This window comes from Egretta garzetta, unplaced genomic scaffold (assembly GCF_000687185.1).
Source record: "Egretta garzetta isolate BGI_Z169 unplaced genomic scaffold, ASM68718v1 scaffold291, whole genome shotgun sequence".
Lineage (NCBI taxonomy): Eukaryota > Metazoa > Chordata > Aves > Pelecaniformes > Ardeidae > Egretta > Egretta garzetta.
The window spans coordinates 1,853,545-1,859,269 of NW_009258783.1; the positions used below are offsets into that span (position 1 = coordinate 1,853,545).

The 5,725-nt window shown below is 45.5% G+C and overlaps 1 protein-coding gene across 1 annotated transcript in view; it reads left to right on the forward strand.

Moving 5' to 3' along the window:
• The window catches only part of CAMK1D (calcium/calmodulin dependent protein kinase ID), a 95,829-nt gene that overhangs the window by 41,561 nt on the left and 48,543 nt on the right, over positions 1-5,725 (forward strand). The gene's annotated exons all lie outside the window — the stretch shown is intronic.

Below are 5,725 nucleotides of genomic sequence, written 5' to 3' on the forward strand. Positions count from 1 at the left end.
GGGAAAAGCCTACAAGCTCTGAAGAGCTTAGATGGGATTCTTTGTGTAAATCCACCGCTGATGAGTTCATCAGTAAGACTTCTGATAAAAAGCAATTAAACTGTCAAGCAGTAAAAAATCCAGAGTAATTCCAGCCTGTACTCCAAAAGAGACAGAAAAGAAAAACACAAATGTTTTGCCAAATGGCAAAGAAGTCAAAGTTATATTTCAAATGGTGTTATTTTTCAAGCTCCTAAAACAACCAGAAAGGTTCCTACACTTGATAACAGTGGGGGATGCAGGGGTGAATAAATGAGAGGATTTATCTGTACACACAGATGGTATCAGCAAGAGAAACAAAGGGTAACATGCATACATTAATACCAGTATACGACTAACATCCTTCTAATTGCACCATTTATTTGTTCTTTTATTCATCTATTTTTTTACCTGAAGGCTAACGTACGTAGGGATGTCCCCACCGGGCAGCCCCGCTGCGGTGCGGCTCTGGCAGGTACTTGGCAGAGCGACCTGTGACGCGTGGGCATGGGTTTCACACTGCTGGCAAAAACATCCCAAATCCGGGGAGATTTGGCTCTTTGTTTATGAGTTCAGGAGTCTTCAATTACAAGGGAGGGTTTTTTTGGTGCTCAACTTTAATCAAAGCATTTCTTTGAAACTTTACATGTTCTGCTTTCCTGATGGCACTGAAAGGAATGGGTCGCTTCGGAGAAAAGGTTGATCGTGTCCTTTCTCGTTCCCTGCAGCAGGGGCTGTTTTCTTTTTGTCAGTTTGGCTCTTTCCTGATGAACTCGACGATGAAACAGGTTAATGTGAAGTAAAGGTGTAATAATAATGCAGAAATGTCTCCCCACGTCTCCCAAGTTGTGTCTGTAATTTAGAAATTACAAAAATATAGAAATTGTGTAGCGGCACAGACTGACACCAACCCTTGAAGAGAGCCTTAATAACTATTAGGACATTGTTACCGTGACCTCTCCTTTGCCTCTAATGAAGACTGTAAGGTCTTTCAGTGTCTGTGCAGAGTGTTCAGCCAACAGCGTGCACACACAGAGCCCAAATAATGAGGTGGCTCATCCGTATACACAAAACCACTGGCATTTTCAAAGGGTTTTGAAACCTGCCCTAAACCAAGACACTCACTGTGGCAGCATGTGCTGGAGGTTTGGATCTACATTTAAACATCAAATTGGGAAGAAAGAAGAGGCAAAATCCCCAAATCCAACCAGAAAAAAAAAAGATTAAAAATGTAACAATGGCCGCTGATTCTGTGTTTGACATCTGTCCCTGTTCCTTCATCTTCATTAGAGCCAGGAAAGTTTCCATAGCTGACCCCAGACCAGAGCACTGTAGGAGCTTATTGCAAACTCCAGCACCAGGCTAGATCCTCTGAAAAGTTTGCATCATCTGCATGATCAATACATGAAGTCTCCATAATGAAACACTAGATCCATAAGGTTTTATTTCAGGAAAACCTGGAACCAGAGCGCAACCTGTGTCTCCCTGTTGGAACTGCAGATAATGTTTTGGGTTTTTTTAATACGGTCAAGCTGTGTCCTACTGTCACTCTTCAAAATGGGTTTTGATGGCAATGCATATCCTGGGCTGCGTCCCCAGCAGCGTGGCCAGCGGGGCGAGGGATGGGATTCTGCCCCTCTACTCTGCTCTGGTGAGACACCCACCTGCAGTGCTGTGTCCAGCTCTGGGGCCCTCAGCACAAGAAGGACACAGAACTGTTGGAGCAGGTCCAGAGGAGGCCACAAAAATGATCAGAGGGATGGAACACCCCTTTTATGAAGCCAGGCTGAGAGAGTTGAGGTTGTTCAGCCTGGAGAAGAGAAGGCTGTGGGGAGACCTGATTGCGGCCTTTCAGTACCTAAAGGGGGCCTATAGGAAAGATGAGGAAAATCTTTTTAGTAGGGCCAGCTGTGACAGGACAAGGGGTAATGGCTTTAAACTGAAGCAGGGTAGATTTAGACTGGATATAAGGAAGAAATTCTTTATAATGAGGGTGGTGAAACACTGGAACGGGTTTCCCAGAGAGGTGGTGGAGGCCCCATCCCTGGAAACATTCAAGGCCAGGTTGGACGGGGCTGTGAGCAACCTGATCTGGTTAGCGGTGTCCCTGCTCCTGCAGGGGGGTTGGACTAGATGGCCTCTAGGGGTCCTTTCCAACCCAAAGCATTCTGTGATTCTATGACCTTTCTTAATGGGGTAGGGCTTATGGAACGGGACGTTGCTATATGTCCTGGTTGTTTCATCGGGACAAATCTGATTCTCTCTTTCCTGCAATGAGAAAATGGAAGTAATGTTTAGTCTGGCCTTCCTCATGTTGATAGTCAGTGGCATGAGCTAAAGGCACATAGGCTCAGGTAAATGATGTATAGAAGTGAAAAGTATTCATATTTATTGTTGGTTTGGGTTTTTTTCATTTTATACTAAATGAATCTTCTGGGCATTGTTTTGAAAGTGATTCCCATATTCCTGGAGATATGCATGGCATGTGCTGGGGGTGTCCATGGACACCCAGCTTAGTTCCTTCTCCAAGCACTGGGCTTTCCCCACACCCCTTGGTGAACCAGGGTAGAGCCACCGTTCATCAAAAGATGGAGCCACACGTGCCTTGCAGGCCGTCCCGGCAGGCATCCATGCCAAAGACGCAGCTCCAGCCACTTTGCTGATTTTTGCCCAGCTCTGAGTCCCCAGGCAGGGCTAATGCTACTCTGGATCGCAGCGTGTGACACTTGAGCTGTTCTCAGGGTTAAATGCTTTTCAGGTAACTGCACTTGGCTACTCCTCCTTTGACTTTTTCTTTGCAGGGAATTAAGATCCAAATGAGCAGGGGAAAAAGGTTCCTTGTGCTGATGTTTGGGATGGTGTGTCCAGCTCCGTGAGCCAGTGCCAGCTGCAAGACAGGAGCAGTCCTCTTCCACTAATGAGAAATTCTTCCTAGACTCTCTTCTTGGTCAGAAAATTTTGTCTTAAATTTCTTTAAGACAAAGACCTAATTCTGCTCTTGCTGCCTGCAGTTTCAACTCTACCTCCTGTGCACTGCTCAAAATCACCGTAGAGAGGGCAAAGCTGGTACTGCCATTTAAAAAAAACCCAAATGTATCCCAGAATAATAAAGGCTGGAACACACAAATTGCAGCAGCGCTTTGTGAGTGCCCAGGTCTCTTCAGAGCAGGATGCCAAGTCCTGTCTCAGCAGGGTAGAGAGGGCTGGGATCAAGACTGGCTTTAGGCAAAGAGGTCCCATCTCCACCATGAGTTTAGAGCTCAGATGCTCTCCCACTGCTGCCCTTGCTGGTTTGCTCTGGGTGCAACATTGACTTCTGTCAGTCCTTGGGCAGCATACAGGGACCAGCATTCCCAGTGACATTAAGGTTGAGTTAACCGTATTCTGGAGGAGAAAAGCCATACGGACATAAGCTCCCTATGGAAAGTAGCCATGGCCTTAGGTGCTAAGTTGCAGAGCATCCTTTGGAGGTGAACCCCAGCCATGACCCTTGCCTGGAGCAGGGAGACTCTATAGGTGAGTGCAAACATGCAATGCAAATCCCATGTACCCTAAACACAGAGTCTCCACACGAATAAATAGGAGCATGGCTCCCTCGACTCTCTGCGCATACCAGGGATGCTGTTGACACTGAATAAGCAAGTGGTTGCGAATTTACCAGCTGCTCCTCCTGAGTCCTTGGATTAAGCCCTGGTTTGCAATGCAACATTTAAGAGGTTGCAAATATTTTCCGTGTGTTGAAAGAAAATTATAAACAGATTGAGCCTGGGTACAGTAGATCCACAGGACTAAATTTGACTAAGAAAATCTTTCAATTAAAGAGTGAGGCTTAAGGGGGATGGGGAGTGAGCTGGCATAGAGGGAAATTTTGTCATTTTAATGAAAAAAATTTTGTGGAAGTATAGTCTCTGAAAATGTCGAAGGAGCGTCCTTGTGCAGGAAAGCACATGATGTAAATCAGTATCTGCTAGAGCAGTCCATCTCTTGAATATAACAAAAGTAACCGTATGAAACTGCAAAACAGCACGCACTGCATTTTCATGGGGAAATGTGCTGTATTCAGTCATACTAATTACTGCGTGGGCTCAATTTTCAGTGCAATCAATCCACGGGAAACAAAAAGCTGCAGGGGAAATACAAAAAGACAGTTAGCTAATAGGAGCCAGATTCAATAAAACTGTGTCTGCCTTCAGGGAACGGCGAGGCAGAGGTGTGTCCCTTCTCCCTTGGCAAGGCACGCGATGGGTCGGGCAAAGGGTGTAGGGCTGAGAGGGGCTTGAAGCAAGACCCTGCATATGTATAGATATAGATATCTATACATATACATACACGTATAAATGAGGAGTACAACGCCTGTTGTGAGAAACTAGGAAAGAAAGGGGTTTAGTTCAAGTTTTTCCGCGTGGTGTCCAGGGTGCCGTCGTGTGATGGCACTTCTGCGGGTGCAGCCTCTGCCTGCCGTACCTCCTCCCCCGCTGTGCCACGAGTCACGGGCTCTCCAGTTGGGTTCGGTACCAGGGTGTTTTCCTCGCCCCGCTGTCAGCCCAGCCCTGCTGCTCCCGTCCCTCTCTGCCGGCAGCAAGCAGCAAGCCCCAGGGTTGCGGGTTCAGCCGGGGGGCTCCTGGGATGGACTTAAGACCCTAGGTGAACTTCACCTTTACTGCAGAGTTTCAGTTTAATGCCAATATTTTAGCAAGCTGTTTGGCCTGTTTGCCTAGCACTTAATAGGGGGATTATCCAGTTTAATTTTTTTTCTTCCAAGATGATTGCTTTTCGTTTTCAAAGTTGAATGTGTTCATTTTTAGTGGTAGCCTTCTCTTCCATTCAGCTCCAGACTTCCCTGGGAAATGACTCCATGGCATTATTCAAGCGGATTATTGCTTGGAGTGGCTGTGGCTGAATTACCTAGTGTTCACATAATGACAAGCTCCCAGTCCATATGTATTTAATGACTCTAATTGTTTATTATTTTCCCTTTATTAGGTTTGTTTTTAAAGAAAGTTTTACTGTGCTATTTATGATATGCTAAGTGGTGCAACTTGCTGAAAAAACATATCGCATATATTTTATTTTTTAATAGGTTTTGCTTGTTAAAATGGAAATCTTTTATTTACCCTAGTAGGGCAGGTTTTTTTCTGACAGTTTTATTATTTTAGTTACTCAGACATTTCTTTCCACTTTTGTTTCCCCAGATACTCCTCCAGGGAGTTTTAATGTGTCCATTCTTTATTTAAGATTGCGTTCAGCACATATTATTTGTAGCAGGGCAGAGGAAAAGCATAATAAAGCAGACATTAAATAGTGGGATGTCAAGGTTTTATTTTCTTTCCTCTTTGAGTTGTGGAATCCTTTCCCCGTCTGTGTCATCTGGTGATTAATTGCACTGATAATCTGCGCACCCTCATCAATAACTGTCTGCTACCAGTGCCAGGCAGGGGCCGTGCTCTGCCTAAAGAGTTTGTGGCTGCTGATAAATGAACATACATGTGTGAGCAAAGGGGGGGGGGACCCCTGAGAGCATTTAAAATTGCCAGAGACCCAGAGTCCTTTAATGAATTAATGCTCTATAGGAACTGGTGGTAACTACTGTATGCATTTCACTCGCCGATGAGGAAAGGGGAATGGGACCATTCCTCCAGGGAAAAACCCAAACCTTGGTTGGTGGAGTAGAAAAGTGAACCCCAAGGGCTCATACCAGCAGGGAGCC